Source organism: Delphinapterus leucas, chromosome 9 (genome assembly GCF_059928025.1).
Source record: "Delphinapterus leucas isolate spDelLeu-1000000601 "Yukka" chromosome 9, BTC_Dleu_Yukka2, whole genome shotgun sequence".
NCBI lineage: Eukaryota > Metazoa > Chordata > Mammalia > Artiodactyla > Monodontidae > Delphinapterus > Delphinapterus leucas.
The window spans coordinates 89,476,717-89,495,366 of record NC_143137.1 but is presented as its reverse complement, the minus strand read 5'-3'; the positions used below and the strand labels follow the sequence as shown (position 1 = coordinate 89,495,366).

At 38.4% G+C, this 18,650-nt stretch overlaps 1 protein-coding gene across 2 annotated transcripts in view; it reads right to left on the bottom strand.

Moving 5' to 3' along the window:
• PRKAR2B (protein kinase cAMP-dependent type II regulatory subunit beta) overlaps window positions 1–18,650 on the bottom strand; it is a 113,247-nt gene that overhangs the window by 62,038 nt on the left and 32,559 nt on the right. The window lies entirely within an intron of this gene.

The following is an 18,650-nucleotide window of genomic DNA, read 5'->3' as shown; positions in this document are numbered from 1 at the left end:
GTGGCTGGATGATTTTGTGAGAACCCCACCGCCACCATTATTTCAATAAACCTTCCAATTTCACTTGATGGAATTCAACGTGCATTTCAGTCACTCACAGTCATGGAGACCTCAGAAATTAAGGGGAACACTGGTTCAGAAAGATCAGGACAATAAGGGAAACAAGATAATAAAGGTCCAACCAATACCAAAAATAACTAAAAATAAAACCATACAGCAGTCATTGATAAGTATTTGCAAAAGTCATTGATAGTATTTGCAAAATAACACGTTCAAAATCTAATGACTATTCAATGGAATTCTAACAACAGAAGTGGGTGATACGTAACTCGGGGACCACGTATGGTTCTGACAGAAGTACCCATGATTCTTTACCTATGATATTAGTCAGAGAACGCAAATGATAAAGGTAGTCTGCATAACTGAAATTCTTCTCTTCCACCAAGTTTTGCTGTCTTGCAGAACAAATAAGGTTGGCCTTAGGTCTTCAATTTAGTTTTTATGTTCCATGGATTTCAGAACCATTGACTGGTATTTTTAATAGTTTTATTATTTTTATGAAAATGACACATGCACTCTGCAAACAACTCATTTTTTAACTAGTAAAGTTTTGTTTTACTATATGCAAAATGCCTCTAAATCTAACTAACACACGCAAACGACCTTTCATTGCTGACTATTTGTAAAGCTGTGCTTGGTATTTATGACAATAAAGTACTAAAAAGGGTCCCTGCACCCTACTAGCTTATATCCTGCTTAGGGAGGTTGATTCATCTAAGACAGGAGTATAAATTATTATCCGTGGTTATACAGAGTGACTGATCTACAGTGTGGGGAAAGGGCATGGGATTTACAAAAAACTGAGGTGTATCCCAGCTCTACCACTTTCTTCCTGCCACTTACTGTGTGACCTCTTGACATTACTAAGCATTATCAGTCTCAACTTTTCTCAGCAGTAAAATGTGGCTATTAAGACCAACCTCACAGAGTTGCTGTGATTAAGTAAATGCCAGCTGTATAGGAATCACATGAGGTGTAAACCTTGAAAAACAGATTGACATATTTGGCTGGCGTAAGGACGGAGTAGACTACATAAACATTCACACTTGCCTATGAATGAGACTAAGCTGCGGTCCTTTGCACACACAATTCCCCTGGAACGCTCCCCCCCAAGCCCTGCCACCCTGTGCTTCCGACCTGTTGGCCCAAATGTCACCTCCTGGGAGAGGCATTCTCCCCCATGTCAACAGGTGTCATGAGTCACTCAGTGAAGAACTGAGTCACCCCATAGATTCTTATTCAGGATGACACCTGAGTGGGGCTTTAGTCCCTAAGAAAGTCTGGGCTGAAGAGCACACATCCATAGGGAAACTCACTGGGTTCAAGCTTTACTCCCCAGACAAGCTGAAGGATTTTGGACCAGTTATTTAACTTCTCTGTGCTTCAGTTTCCTTGTTTACAAAATGGGGATAAAAATAATAACTTACTCAAAAAGTTGATGAGAGGATTACATGGCATATTTTAAATCAAAGCATGTTTACAACACAGTAGGCAGCCACAGCTAGACTGGATGGGGAGGTTTGAGTTAAGGGTAAGAGAAAACAGGGTTACAGGGTAACTGAGTCTAAGTTCTTCAGGGCCTTGAGTCGAATATCAATTTAAAATGTATAGAATTTACGATGTGTGATATGTAGCATATTATGACAAAGATGTGCCAGATGAGTTAGGAAAAAGAAGGAAGACTAAAGCAAGAGAGATTACTTAGCCTTGTTACAGCGACCTATGTGTGTTGTAAGTGGTACAGTGCCAACAGAAATAGAAAGAAAGGAAAAGCCACAGTGAAAGTCAGCACTAATCCAGCGACAGACTAGACACAGGGTCAAGGTTATTAAGTGTACACATGAATAATTTAATTAACAGGTATGGTTTCTATCAAGAACTCACTACAGTACAACCAAATCTGATTATCACATTACACTGAGTTACTGAATATCAGAAACAAATGTTTCTAATGAAACGAATATGGGTATTACTAAATATAAGCAAATAAGAAGCAATATGGGGCTTCCCTGGTGGCGCGGTGGTTGAGAGTCCGCCTGCCCATGCGGGGGATAAGGGTTTGTGCCCCGTTCGGGGAAGATCCCACATGCCGCGGAGTGGCTGGGCCCGTGAGCCATGGCCGCTGAGCCTGCGCCTCCGGAGCCTGTGCTCCGCAACGGGAGGGGCCACAGCAGTGAGAGGCCCGTGTGCCGCAAAAAAAAAAAAAAAAAAGAAGCAATATGAAATTAAAACGTATTATTTTCATGGTACAGAACAAGAAGTAAATTCTAGCACAGTAATATAATATACCAATGAACATTTTGAGAAAGCAGTCTGTTAAGACGCATTTTTTATACTTAACTCTTTCAAGAAAATATTTTTTGAATATTCTAAGTTATTCTGCAACATCAACTTTCTTCAACATCTGCCTAAATGATGATTTCAAACAAAAATTACTTGAACAAATATAGCATTCTGGTGAGAAAAAAGTTAAACATCATTTACAGGGAACTCAATTTATCCCCTCTACCTGCATTTGTATCTTTCACTGAAAATTATTAAGACTAGGAAAGGTATAGAAAGTAGGAAACTAATAGATGATCCTTCTATGTCATACACTGTGCTAGGGACCTGAGCTCACCTAATCCTAACAACCACTGTAGGGGATAGGGCACCCAATGCCCAGTTTATAAATGAAGACACCAAAGCCAGAGTTCACACACAGCTAGCACACTATGGAGCGCTTGGATTCTTACCCACGTCTTCAGATGCCAAAGCACAGGAATTTTCCCCTACAATGCCCAGTCTCCTGGGTCTACATAAAAACAAAACATATCACGGGTAGCCAAGACAGGGATTTCATGAACCAACTAGGTAAACGGAGAAAAGGGGAACAACATTCATCGTTATTATAAAATACCTTTGCAAAACACAACTGGCTATACCTATGAAGGACCTTCATAAACTATGGAGTTTATGCCTTTATTTTGTTTCCACAAGAAAGTACTCTTCATGACAGCAGGGAGCTTGTGTATCTTGCTCACCATGGCAATGCCTCAGATCTACAATTAAGAATTTCCAGCACACTGAAGACATTCAATAAATATTTGTTGAATGGCAGTAGCTCCATCTTCGTCAGCAGAATGGAATATTTGAAAGAGCACAGGGTTGGCAGACAGAAGGTCTGAATTTGAATCCTGTCCTGCCCCTCTGTTGCTGTTACCCTGGACAAGGGCTTAACTTCTGTGTATCAGTTTCCTTACCTGTAATGTTAGGACAATACACTACCTGCCCTATAGAGGTGCTTTAAGAATAAAATTAATTACTACATGCAAAGCACTCAGAACAGTTCCTGGCTTACGGTAAGCCCTCAATAAATGGTAACTATTATGATTATTCAAAGGGTTTCTCAGTGGAATTCCAGGTTCTAATTATATACAAGTTTGTATACAGAATGGACCCATAGCATGGAACTAAAATTCTAACTTTTCAGTATAAAATATCTTCACCTCATGCATACCACATTTCTAATGCCCTTAGTACTTTTGAAGTTAAAAAGGAAGAATTAAAAAAAAGAAGTCAGTATTTTATGGATGAAAATGGTTTTGGAAGGAAAACCATGAGAAGTGGTTTACACAAATGTTCCTTATGTATTTATTTCATTTCTCTGCTAGATTCCCAGTCTAAAATTAACCTTAAGTAACCGAATCTGAGTCATCGAAACAATACAACATACTATTTCAGAGCTGCACATGTCCTTAAAAGGCACAAATTAGAACATATACTAACCTCCTATGTATGAAAAAGTGTTCTTGCAGTTTTATAAAACTACACTGTGATTATTATTTTAAAAGCCCTAAAGTGTATATATAATCTCAAAGAACATGAAAATATGATGCAGAAACAAAATGTCATTTCCCTATGCCATTTCTTGCTCTATAGTTTGGATAGAACAATGGTTGCTTGTTATATATACTGACTAGTACATCTGAATCATAATTAATGCCTCTTGTTGGGCTTACGAGGTGCTTCAACCAACAGTTTCTAAATAGATCATTCCTAGTTCTGATCCCTCATTATTCACCTAAAACGGGAAAGCGTATTCAACAATGTTCTCTGAAATATACCTAAAATTCAGAGCTGAATTCTGTGTTACAAAATGTGTTTTGACTTGTACTAAAATAATAGTTGATGTGTGTCAGTTATATTTTAAGAACACAATTAATAATTGATGTTATGATCGAGCAGATTCATTCTAGGAATATAAGGATAGTTCAATATTAGAAAATCTGTTAATGCAACTTACCATACCATTATGTTAAAAGGGAAAAAAACAAATGCTTGTATGAATGCCATGAAGGTATTTGACAAATTCTATTCTTATTTAAAAAAAAAAAATCTCAGTAGTGCTAGTAATGCTACTAGGAAACATATTATATTCTTACTATTCTTTAGGAAATGGGTTAAATATTTTACATTGATTATCTCATCAATTAGTTGAGAATACCCCATGAGTTAGGTCCTCTTACCACCACAGAAAATGAACTAAAGTTCAAAGAGACTAAACAACCCTCTCAAGGTCAAGCAGTTAGTGAATGGCAAAGCCCAAATTTGAACCCAAAGCCATCTGACCTCAGAGCTCAAACACTTAAATCAGTAAGGGAAAAAAAATTTTTTTTTGGACAGGCAGTTAACAGAAAAATAAATACAAATGGCCAAAATTAATGAAAAGATGCCAAGCCTCACTCATAAATTTTTTTAAATGCCAACTAAAACATACTGATCTATCGAATTGATACAAATTTTAAAATTCTGCAATTATATGTTAAACATAAGAGTATAAATTAGTATACTATTTTAAAAGGCAATTGGACAATGCCTACACAAATTTCACATTCTCATACCTCTGACTAAGCAATTCCACTTCTAGAAATATATCCACTGGATGTACTTGCACAATCATGCAAAGACACATGTACCTAAAATGTAAACAGCCTGTTATATAAATTTTAATGTGTCCATATAATAGAATATCATTCAGTCATTAAAATAAGAATGAGGTATACCTCTAGATGTAAGGACATGAAGAGTAGTACAGGGCATACTGTTAAGTGAAAAAGGCAATATGCAAAGCTGGATATAATTTTAATTCTAACTAAATATGTATGTGCATAAAAATGTCCAGAAAAGTACTCAAGAAACCATTAACTGTGGTCACCTCCAGGACAATGATTGGGAACAATGGGACAAACAAGCACCTGTAGTGTTCATTTTATACCCTTTGTACCATTTGACTTTTTACTATGAGCATGTACCAAGTTTATAATAAAAAAATCTCTAAATGATATAAAAGGTACATTATGCACTGATTACAGCTATAAAAACCATGGCTACTGATTCACAAAGATTCCATTTTAGAAACATATTAATAGTTGCACTTGGGCTTCCCTGGTGGCGCAGTGGTGGAGACTCCGCCTGCCGATGCAGGGGACGCGGGTTCGTGCCCAGGTCCGGGAAGATCCCACATGCCGCGGAGCGGCTGGGCCCGTGAGCCATGGCCGCTGAGCCTGCGCGTCCAGAGCCTGTTGCTCCGCAACGGGAGAGGCCACAACAGTGAGAGGCCCGCGTACCGCAAAAAAAAAAAAAAAAAAAAAAGTTGCACTTAATATGTAGTGGGAAACCTCATCATTAAAAAGGCCAAAAAGAAAAAGGAAAAAAAGATGCTGACTTATTGTTGCCAAAGATAAGGGAGAGCCGAAAATGATTTCAAATCAACACAGAGAAAATGAACAACCATCACCTCTCGGCCCTCCCCTCCGTCCATGCCTACCTCCCCTGGTGCTTCTCATCTCACCCTCTCCCTTCTGTCCCCACGGAGCATCTCACATACTGTTTTTAGACTGCTCAGAGTGCTGGACTCAGTGGTTCCTAGTTTATACAAACAGATGTAACTAGGTCTTTTTATTTTCTAGAGGATCCATAATTGCAATAATACAATTCTATAAACCAAGCAAACATGACTTATTCAGTTCTAAGCACCTTCCTTAGGTATACTTGCATCATTAATCTTCTGTTCGATTTGCAGACATCTGAAAAGCATAGAGATGGTAGTCATGACAATATAAACTAAATTGATTTTTCCCAATATTAATAGTTTTTTTTCCTTCTCCAGGGAGAAACAAAGAGACATAATAAACCTAACTAAACTGCAAGCAAATCGTTTCTAAAAATGTAGTTAATTCTATGTATAAACAAGTAGTATCATGGTTTATAATATTTCCAGATACTTATCCATTAATTTGGGTGGCAACACAGTATTTTCAGATATCTAGCTGAAAAGGAAAGGGGATAATACTTAAATTTACATCAAAATTAATCTGAATCAAGATGTCAAGGGGCAGAGGCAGAGCATAAGTCACACCAGGAACTGCTTTTTATACACTTTGTATAAGGACCACTTTGGAAAAGTTGGTTTTAATAAATGGTAGCATCACATGCTACAGCAGTTCAGGGTGACGATTTTTTAATAAACCTTTTCTGATACTAAGAAAGAAAAATAAGAAAAAGAAATCTGAATCACTCAAACTGATGGCTAAAAGCATCTGAATGTAAACCATTCTGTAATTTTGGGCACAGAAAACTTGACTAACCTTGGCTGTTAGCAAACAACAACAGTAAATTAAATGCTTTATTTGTACAAGTATGGGTAGAAATACAATGCTAGAATGGTACTAGAAACCAGTGCTTTTCCTTTACTTTGCTGGAATTTAGTGTATAAAATATATAACATAATTTCAAAATTCAGGATGAAAATTATAATGGAAATATAGCTAGGAGTTGCTCGATTTAGTGTACTCCAGAATCTTCACAAACAAGGGCTTGATTTGGCTGTGAAGTATCCAAAATTTTTATAGTACTACTAACTTGTGAATTCCATTTAATAAAACTGTTAAAAACTACTTTGATTCAATTTTAAAGAATAAATTAATCATATTTAAAAAATAAAAACATGACCTTAAGCATGCTAAACTCTTTATGCCTCAGTTTTCACACCTGTAAAATGGAGACAATAAGAAACCCTCCTTCAAAGATGGCAGCAGTGATTCTCGTCGGTTATCATGGGGAAGGCTGCTAAGAAGCAGTGCCTGGCACACAGTCCATCCTGCATATATTTTAGTATCATCATCACCATCTACAATACCTTCACAAATTAGACTACAACGGTTCATAACCAAAATAAATGGTTCTTTGAATAAGCTTTTGAGCAACTTCTCGTTAGAGAAATTTATTCTTGGATGAAAGCAAGGGGGAGAGTTTTAGGAATTATAAATTCCTGAGAAACATTCATGACTGTTAAAAACAAGACTACAGGCCCAAAATGGAGTTGCCTCTAATAAGCCTCAGGTCACCAAACTGAGACTTGACTTAATTACAGTTTCTGCTCTCCCAGAAACTGAATCTTAGATCAGCCAATCAGGAGTTGCCTGGTCAGCCCTAGGGAGGTCATCTGCCTGATAGACCCTGCTACTCCCTAAAGGAAAGGGACCTTGCAATAACCAACTCACTTTTTTCCTAGTGTAACTTCCTTGTTCCCACTCCCTTCTGCCCATAAAATTATTTCATTTTCGGCAGCTTCTCGGAGCCCCTTTCTATCTGCTAGATGGGACGCTGCCTGATTCGAAACAATTTTTGCTCAAGTAAACTCCTGAAGTGTTTAATATGCCTCAGTTTATCTTTTAACAGGACTCACAGGCTGCCTTCAGAATATGTAATGGTCTCTGCCTCTGAATCTCTGTCCAGGATGAGACAAACAGGGTGATTCTCCCGTGGCTACAACAACAAACCAAGAGACACCAGTCCCTCTGATTATACAGTTTAACAAGAAGAATCCCTTCTAAAAGATTTAACTAGAGAAGAACTTCAGTTTTATTTAACTTCTAATTTAACTGCCTAGGTGATACAACATGAATGTTTATTTTTTTAATCAATAAAAATAAATAAAATAAATAAGTCATAAATAAATAATAATAAATAAATGAAATAAATAATTCTGGATTATAAGCCTTTTCACTATTCTAATTCCCAGAATAGCTCTCAAATTTAAGAAAGTTACTTAAAATAGATTAAATCGTCCCCTTCACGTAAATGTGCTGAAGAAAAGAAAAGCAACACTATAAGAGGGCCACAAAATCTGAATAAAGTGAAAATGCCAAATAAAAAGGCAACCTGAAAGTAGCGGTTTATTTTTAGAAAGCCACAAGAGTTGAAGTTTTCAGTTACTACAGCAGCTCACCACTCAGCAACCTGTTGAAACTCAGCTGTGAAAAGAACCCTATAGCATGAAAGCCATGTACATTTTCTGGAGCACTCTGCATCTGGTACCCTATTTATGTTATGCAGTGAGCATATCAAACTACGTGCATCTGCTCTTAAATGGGAGCTATAACTGAGAATTCTGCTTTAAAATATCTAAGTAGAAGGTCAGTTCCACCTTTTTTGATGAAGGTCAGTAAAGATGATAACATTCATAATTCCATGAAACATGTATAATGATACAATTATTTAAGCTGTTTAGTCTTTCAAATGAAAGGCTCCTCTTTTCTACCATCTTGAAAACAATATACCATTAATCTATATTTTCATTTTTTAGCAATTTGATTATACAGTCTTATGTAAAACAACAACAAAAAAATCAATGTTCTCTGATTTTAATAATGCAAGACTGAAGGTAGGAAAAAACGGTGGTGGTGGTGAAACCCGCTTATTACTTGGATACGTTCTGTGGTTTTTAGCTGTACGATTAATTTTCAGAAAACGTGATCAAAGGATTAGCTAGACACTGTTGGCCTCTCAGAGTCTCAGAATCCAATGACAGTAACATTCTCCAGCAATCAGCTCCGAGAAGCAGCTGGTTCAATCTGATTAAGGGGGGGGAAGGGAGGGCTGTACATACACCCATTTAAAATTAAAGGTTAAATCTTAAAAAGCAGATCATACAGCTTATAATTTAGGGGAGACTGAAGCTGCTTTTCTGTTTTTATCTAAAAAGCTAAAGGATGTTACATTTGAGAGAAATCTCTCCCATCTCCCCACAAATATCAATGCAGTGTTAATTAAGTTAATCCAAATTTGAAGTAAGGGAATTAGCTGTAAGAGATACACTGAATTATGCACTTTGGCCAATTAAAATTAAGAGGGAGAGATTACAGGAGAAAATATCATAGATACTAAAATTGTGGCATTTTCATTAGATTAAAATTTGACAAATTGAGCCTAATGATATATAAAAGTTTATTTAGCACTTGTGTGTCAGCACTGTGCTTAAAAAAACACACAAACAAACAAAGAAAACTTTGCCTACATCTCTTCATGAATTTTCAGAAGAGGGTTTAAGTAAGTTGCCCAAGTTCATAGAGCTAAACAATGATGCAACTAAAATCCTAAACTACGTCTGTTGGCCTCTGGCCCAAACCAGTGCAAGACACGTTGTAGGCTCTCGTTGAATATTTGATCAATAAATGGAAGAATGGCCATTCCAAGCTCTTCGTTTCTACACCTCCTGCCTTCCGTACTCACGGTAAACATCAGAAGGTTAAGGTGCTCTCACTGGGAACCTGACAGAGTTAGCCTTAAAGAAAGTTTAGTTAAACAAGCGTTCATAGTGAATAAATTATAACCGAAACACCCTCCATCCAACTCTGCCCTCTTTGCTCTGTCATCCTTGGTCATCCACAAGATGCAAGACCCTCCAGACAACCACCTTTCCCCAATTTCATCTCCACACTTTAAGCTTCCCCACTGGTCCTAGAAGGCAGGGCATGTTTACTGCTGCTGTACCCAGTGCCCAGCACTGTGCCTGGTGATGCTAACTGCTCAATAAATATCTCTCAGCAGCTGACCTGCGGGACACCCCCCTGCCCCCCTCCACTGTAAGTAAACCACTACTCTCAGAAGGTCCCACCCCCTACACACAGTGGGATCTGAATGATAGTGAGGGGTGCCCCTGGCTCCCCACTCTGGCATCCAGACCAGACTTGGTAGTCCTTGCCGATGCCCTGCTCCCCTTAGATTTGTGGCATTCAGGTACCCTCCAGACCGGCATCTAGCTCTGTATTCTTTCCACTCCAGTTTTGCCATTATCACAGAACACATCAATGTCCATGCCCACCCTCAATTTTTTTTTTAATTCCTTGACTCCAATAAAGCTTCATCCAATATCCACTTTAGCAGTCTCACCCCGCAACTAATACACGCTGGTCATGACTCCTCTGGAATCTTAAACCCCGTTATAACACATCTGGCCAATTCTTCCCATTTTTCTGGGATGCCCATTTCCTTACTTTCCATTCTTTTTTTTTCTTTGACTTCATCCAGAAATGCCCTTTTCCCTCAGTTCATTAATTAGGATGCTCACGGTTTAGTAGAGGGAAAGAGACACGAGAACAACCACAATATCAAACGATGTGCAACAGTAAGAGCGACATGGATGCATACTCTATTCACAGATGGCATCCAGAAAGAAAGAAAGAGTGCTGAGTGGTGGGGAACATGGTGCGGGGTGAGTTGTCCCAAGGCCAGACAAGCGAAGCCCGTGAAGCGTTCCCAACGTGAGGAGGCGCATGGATGCCGGAAGCAGAGGTAAGGACACGTGTGCCACGAACCTGGGGCCGGCCCGGCCCGCCCCTCCCCTCCCCCACACACCAGCATCCTACCTGTCCAAGGGCACCGCTCACATTGCAGTCTGCTCTTACAAAATGCCCAAGTGGTAAAATATGTTTTTTGGTTTTGTTTTAATCATCAGTTCCTTTAGATAAATGTGCATTTTCCCTTTATAAAGCTTCTTATGGTAACTTCCATGTCTCATACAGATCACTCCAAGGTCATGTCACCTAAACCTCAGTGTACACAGTGAAATAAGTCCAGAGAGGGGGAGCATCTAATAGAAATAGTTGTACTATTACAACTGGTACAGCGATGTGTTACCACCGGGGCAATTTCACTACCGTTTACAAAAGGAAGGGCCTGCAGTGGACTGGGGGCGAAGGCGCAGGAGGATCTGGGCCTTCACACGGAGAGTTTGCAGAGCAGTGACCTCCACTCTGATCACACTTAGAGGACGGCTGCGATAAGTTCAAATGTCCACTCTATCTCCTCCTGTCTGTTTCACAGGCAGTGTCCAGGGACTGGGGCACACAAGGGGCTGAGCAGACTGCATAGGCCTCCATGCCATCTTTCAAATCCCTCCACATCTGCTGGTCTGAGGACACTACAGGAGCAGAGGAGACGTCCTGCCCAGCCCCCATCTGTATGTAGATCAAGGTTTTACTGCTGCCTCTCTCTTTCCCTTCCCCGGGGGTCTCTAAGAGAACTTTGGAGAAAATGCAATAAAGCTCAAGAGATCATCTCCCACTGGCCTTGAGATAGTTCGTCAGCATTCCTGAGCCTAACAAAAAAGAACCAGAGACTGAACACTTGCCGTGGAGCCCACTGGGCTCTGTTTCGCACTGCATGCCAAAAGCCCCAGTCAGTTAGTACTGCCAGAGAGGAAGGAGGGGGGAAGAAGCTGAGGGTGTGAAGGGGGCAGCACTTGCTCTGTTCACCTGCTCTGACTTGTGATGAGTCCCAGGGGAGGGTCTGTTTTAACAGGAGCCTGGGGACAGAAAGAGAACAGGGACGGAGGTGGTCTGGAACCCCTCCCTCCCCAAAGAGCCCCGGGATCTGTGCTCTGGCCTCTCAGAGGCCCTCTCCAGCTGCAGCTCCCTGCCCAGCGCGGGCACCTCTGGTTTCACCCAGCTGTCTCAGTGGAACTGTCTGACTCTTGATCTCAGCCCCACCCAGGGTGTCATCTTTCTAAAGAATTCTCTGTGTCAAGCTTTGCAGTCCATGAGCTACTTATGACCCCCCTCAAATCCAGTCCAGGCTCCTGAAGCCCCCTGCCCGTCTAGGAGACCCATGTGGACAACAGGCTGAAAGTGTGAAACTAAACTGGGGAGAATATAGTGTGAAGTGTTTTTCATGGATTATCTTCTGTTTAATCAGTACAATCATTCTGTGAGATAGGTATTATCTCCATGTTCTACCTGGAGAACAAAGGCAACTAAGACCAACACACACACACACACACACACACACACACACACACACTTTTAGTAAGTGGATATGTGAGTAGCAGAGCAAATACTCCAACCCAGGTCTCAATCCAGAGCCTAAACTGCCTCCCCTGATGAGAGAGATGCTAACATTTTGAAGCAATGGTTAAGTTAAACGCAAAAATAACTCCTGGCCTTCAGCCACTGCTGTCCATGGCCTTGGGCATCTGCTTACTCCACGCCACTGACGGCAGAGGTCAAGTGCAGAGCAGCATACTATGAAAAAGGACTTATAATAAAAACAGCCCCTACTAGTGATAAAACACAAATACTCTTATCTTCCTGCTGAAACCCATGTCATAAGCCTTAAAGACCAGCTCAAATAGCACCCTTTCTGTGAGCCCCATGCCGGGGAAGAACTATACATTTTCTGCTTTTCACTTTGTGGATACTGTGGTATTTAGCACACTCTGAGTCACAGCCAGCTTCCCTGCTAGACTGTGAACTTCCTAAGGGCCCTATCTTACTCTTCTTGCATCCCTAGCACTGTATCTGGCACAAAGTAAAGAATCAGTAAACGTCTGCTGAACGGATTAGTAAATGAATTAAAGTAGTATTCTCCTGGAATGCATTATCTAGTGTTGGTGATTACCAAGCTTGAAATAAGCTTCTAATAACAAAATATAAATGTAAATATATTCATACTAGCAAATTGGTTTGAAAGTATGAGAATGACCTCTGGGAAAAAATAATTTGGGGGTTAAAAGCTCTTGTCAAATAACTTTAAAATAAAAACTAATACCAAGGCTACAAAATCTTTCCAAAACAAAACAGAAGGAAGCATATGTTCCCTGAATCAAGGAAGCATATGTTCCCTGAATCAGATTCAAGACAAGATCTGAACTTCTGCTATTTCGCTACTTTTCTTGGGGACTTAATCAGTTTCTGTCTGGGGTGATTTCACTGAGTTTTTAATGTGCCATTTTACACAGTGGGTGTGTGAGATTCAAAAGTTAATTTCACCTCTGAATTATTCCAAATGCTAGTTTAGGGAAAATTAGAAGATTTTAGATCTGTTAAAAATATACCATAAAATTCAATGCTCATGTTATGGCTAAAAATTGAAGAGTGGCTAATTATCTACACGTGAAAAGAAAATTAGCCAATTCATAATTTGGAGCTCCATTTTCACTTCTATTATAAGAAATAATGACATATTAGAGCAAGTAGTGCTCAACAGCAGTCCGTGAAAGCAATACATGGCAATCAATGGGGCATCGTGACCAGACAGTGGACATGCCCATACAATGTAAGAACTCATAACAGGTGATAACCGGGAACTGCCCCACTGTTGGGGATAACCGTCAGAGCTCTAAAAAAGCAGATTTCAAAATTTCAGGGAGCCATTTTGTGAAAGACAATGACAGCGGAGTCATGACAATTAAATGCAATATAAAATCCTTGGATGAGCTTGAACGAAAAGAGAGAGAGAGAGGGAGAGAGGACACAGCAAGACAACTGAGGAACTGCAGTCTAGACTATAGATTAGATAACAGCATTGTATCAAAGTTAAATTCCCTGCACATTAAGTTATTCAGAAAATGTCCTTGTTCTTAGGAGACATGCATGAGGTATTTAGGATTCCTAAAAGGTTCAGTTAAAAAACTAAAAGTGTGTGTCAGTGCATGTGCAAGGAAGGAAAGAAAAGAGCATACAAATGTGGCAAAATAATAACAGCTGGGAAATCTAGATAAAGGTGTTCATTGAACTATTCCTCAAACTTTCCTATAAGCCTGATTTTTTCAAAATAAAATCCTGAGATTAAAAGAAATTCAGAGAGGTCTGACCTCCTGAGAAGGCACTGGCTCAAGATTAATGGGTCATTTCAATTTGTTTTTCAATTCAGAGCCAAAACCACAGAGGAAAATCATTATACTCTTTTTTAAAAAAAACTTTAATGTACAAACAATAAAAAGAGAGGCCCATATTAAAGGATGAACATCAAATAGTGTTGTGACTCTTTAAGGCCTTTTTATGACAGACTAAGACACAGAGATGAGCATTTTATTGTTTTGTTTTGTCTTAAGCTATGTTCAAGGGAGCTGACCACTAACATTTTTGAGAGCCTAGACACTCTGCTTTATAAAAACCATCTAACTTAACCATCATAACAAAAGTGAATACAGCTGCTGTGATCCCAAAATGAAAGAAAATGAAAATAAGGAAGTAACACTCAATGAGGTAAATAACTTACAAGCAAATTTACACAGTAAATGGGTGGTTTGAACTCAGGTCTGTATAACTCTACATCTTAGAGTCTTTCCCATATAATATACTAGATGAACAACAAAGCAACAGAATTGTTGTTTGGTTGAAGTTTTACTCTTCAAAGATTTATTCAGCTACTACCTCTACTACTACCAATAATTTTTAATAATAATTACAACAATAAATGGTATGTTTCCCATTTTTCCACCAAAAAGAATAATCTTCCAAAACAGAAAGTCCATAATAAGCTCTAAGAGAAATTAAATGCAAAACTGTCAGTGCTAATTCTATCAAAACTCTAAAATAGATTATGTATATGACTTCTGTGTATTTAAAAAGACATAAGATAAGAAGTGATTACTCAGAGTATAAATGGATTAAAAAAGAACAAAAGCAGTTTTTCTTTTGTTTAACAATAGGATTATGGGGTACTGTAAAGTTATGGATGATCATACTGCAATATATAAATGTATCAAATCAACATGCTGTATACCTTAAACACACACAATGTTACATGTCAATTATATCTCAATAAAAATATAAGTAAACAAACAAGCAAACAAAGGTTATGGGCTGCTGTCAGGAAGATACCAGAGATACATTTACCTGGATTTCAAAAAACATCTGACAAAACGAAGCAACTGACAAAGCATTAACCTCCAAAATTTACAAGCAGCTCATGCAGCTCAATATCAAAAAAACAAACAACCCAATCCAAAAATGGGCAGAGGACTTAAATAGACATTTCTCCAGAGAATATATACAGATTTTCAACAAACACATGAAAGAATGCTCAACATCATTAATCACTAGAGAAATGCAAATCAAAACTACAATGAGATATCACCTCACACCCGTCAGAATGGCCATCATCAAAAAATCTACAAACAATAAATGCTGGAGAAGGTGTGGAGAAAAGGGAACCCTCTTGCACTGTGGGTGGGAATGTAAATTGATACAGCCACTATGGAAAACAGTATGGAGGTTCCTTAAAAAACTAAAAATAGAACTACCATACGACCCAGCAGTTCCACTACTGGGTATATACCCTGAGAAAACCATAATTCAAAAAGTGTCATGTACCACAATGTTCATTGTAGCTCTGTTTACAATAGCCAGGACACAGAAGCAACCTAAGTGTCCATCGACAGATGAATGGATAAAGAAGATGTGGCACATATACACAATGGAACATTACTCAGCCATAAAAAGAAACGAAACTGAGTTATGTGTAGTGAGGTGGATGGACCTAGAGTCTGTCATACAGAGTGAAGTCAGTCAGAAAGAGAAAAACAAATACCGTATGCTAACACATATATATGGAATCTAAAAAAAAAAAAGGTCATGAAGAACCTAGGGGCAGGATGGGAATAAAGACGCAGATCTACTAGAGAATGAACTTGAGGACACGGGGAGGGGGAAGGGTAAGCTGGGACAAAGTGAGAGAGTGGCAGGTATATATATACACTACCAAATGTAAAATAGATAGCTAGTGGGAAACATAGCACAGGGAGATCAGCTCGGTGCTTTGTGACCACGTAGAGGGGTGGGATAGGGAGGGCGGGAGGGAGGGAGACCCAAGAGGGAAGAGATATGGGGATATATGTATACGTATAGCTGATTGACTTTGTTATAAAGCAGAAACTAACACAACATTGTAAAGCAATTATACTCCAATAAAGATGTTAAAAAAAAAAATCTGACAGTTTCATCATCATAAGTTTTGTAGAACTTATCCTCTCTACCGTATAAGGCAAGACCCTACTGTTCCAAATGCCCACCTGTTTTTATCCATTAATCACACTCCACTACATGCCTTTCATTCCTGAACCAAGTGGAAAACTAACTTACGAAACCCTGAAACCGCTACAAACTCTTAAAATTCTAGGAATGAATTTTGTTTGAAAATACTGAGTGAAACTGATTCCTTTTACTTATAGAAATAAAAACCAACAGGTTTGTGGGCAGGCACTGAAAACACATGAGGAGAGTTCAGCAGAAACAGTGTTATTTATAAAAATGATCTGAAATTGTGTATTTGTTAAACACATCCTTAATATAAACATTGCCCTCATCCTCATGAACCATAACAAAAGAAAAATGTATAAAAGGGAGAAATGTTTTGTTTGAAGTATTCAGGTTGAAATATTTACTTTTGATAGGTGCGGTATGAATATCAAAAGCCAAAACCTCAAAGATGTAGGAAACTCAGTCAAATCAGGACTATATCATAACACACTATTTTTAAATTTTCATTCAATCAAAAGTGATTGAATACCTAGCACTACACATAGTATATTTATTGTTATAATGTATACATACAGTACTTATTGTTGTAATTATTATTAAAAAATAGACAAGTAAGGGGCTTCCCTGGTGGCACAGCGGTTAAGAATCCACCTGTCAATGCAGGGGACACAGGTTCGATCCCTGGTCCGGGAAGATCCCACATGCCACGAAGCAACTAAGCCCTGCGCAACTGCTGAGCCTGCACTCTAGAGCCTGCGCGCCACAACTACTGAATGCCGGGCACCAAGAGCCCGTGCTCCACAACAGTAGAAGCCACAGCAATGAGAAGCCTGCACCGCAGCGAAGAGTCGCCCCCGCTTGCAGCAACTAGAGAAAGCTCACGCGCAACAGCGAAGACCCAACACAGCCAAAAATAAATAAATAAAATAAATTAAAAAAAAATAGACGAGTAAGAAATAAACTCTTGTATCAAGAAGTAAACTCTTGTATCCTACGTTTCTGGTTGACTTATTTTTTTTCCCTTAAAAATAAGGTATTACATTACAAATTTAAAGTTACAATTTACTTCTGAAAAGAAAAAGTATTTCTGAATTAAAATTTTATCAAAAAAAGATATCCTAAGAAATATTTTTAATTATCAGATATGAATTTCCCTATTTTAAGTAGATGTCTATTTTTTTTATGTTCAGGAAATGCTACTTCCAAAGAAATTGAAGTCTACTACTGCACTGAATTACTTTTCACCACTAGATTAAATTAACAAAGAGAACTGTAGAATTTCCTCCCCAAGATGTCTTAAGACAGTTTCTGCTTTCTTTGTCAAAAAAGTTTTAGACAAAGACCATTGTTCTTCTTATCCAAGGCAGTAAATATAATTTTATTTCCCTTGCCTGAAAGACTGAAAATGTGTATAAAATGCTTACCACAGTGCCTGACCCATCAGGAGTATTCCATAAGTCAATTCTCTTTTCCTTCCAATAATTAATGTCAAAATTCATTCTCATAGTGCTTTCCAGCATGTTATATTATTAGGGTAACAATACCTACACCTTTTAAGGCTTTTACAACATGACTTCTGAACGTGATATCATTTCATTTTTCTTTAAATCGAACTGCTCCCTGTTGTTTTCACTGGCATTTCCTATTGCCTGTCACTTGGAATAAATGCAACATTTGACTTGAACGTGTATTTCTTTGCCGGCATTCTAGCTTGTCTACATTTCCAGCCAATCTTGCTGAGATACACTGGACACAGATTCAACAGTGGTGGTGAGGAGTGAAATAGGGTGTTTCAAAACGAACCTATATACTAGAGCCCCTGATCCTTCAACTGATGCTAAGTATACTGAACAACAAATATTAATGGAATTTGCCCAGAAATAAATGTCTCATGTCAGTTTGAGGCAGAAAGGGAGACAATTTATTTTAAGAGTCTTAACTATGTTCCTACAGAAAGAATCTTACATCACGGAGACAAGATATCTCACTACTGATTCTGTCTTATTGTTCCTCTCTGTTTCCACCACTGCTCATGAAAGACTACATATTACACCAGAATATGATCACTCTTGATAGCTCTACTCTGGGATAAAGTCTGATTGATGCCTTACTGACATAATCTCTCATTCCATGAAAGGCATTATAATCTACACTTTGTTTTCAACATTAAAAATAGATATGCCTCAACATTACAAAAAGCTCAGGAGGATAAAGTAGGTACCATCACAATACAGCGTATTATCCTAATCCCTGTCTTTTTCCTTATAGACCTGGTCACCACATAATAAGAGTAAATTATACCAGTAACTGCTGACAAATTAAAAATAAAACTCAATCTTAAAACACATTTAATAATATAGCACAGATGGAAATTAGGTAATTTTATGAAACAAATGACTCATTTGTATTATATAAATGTCAAAGATATCTGTTTGAAATTATTTCTTGTGTTTTTCAACCAAAAAACTCTAGTTATATATAAAAGAAAGTCATTTTCTCAAACCA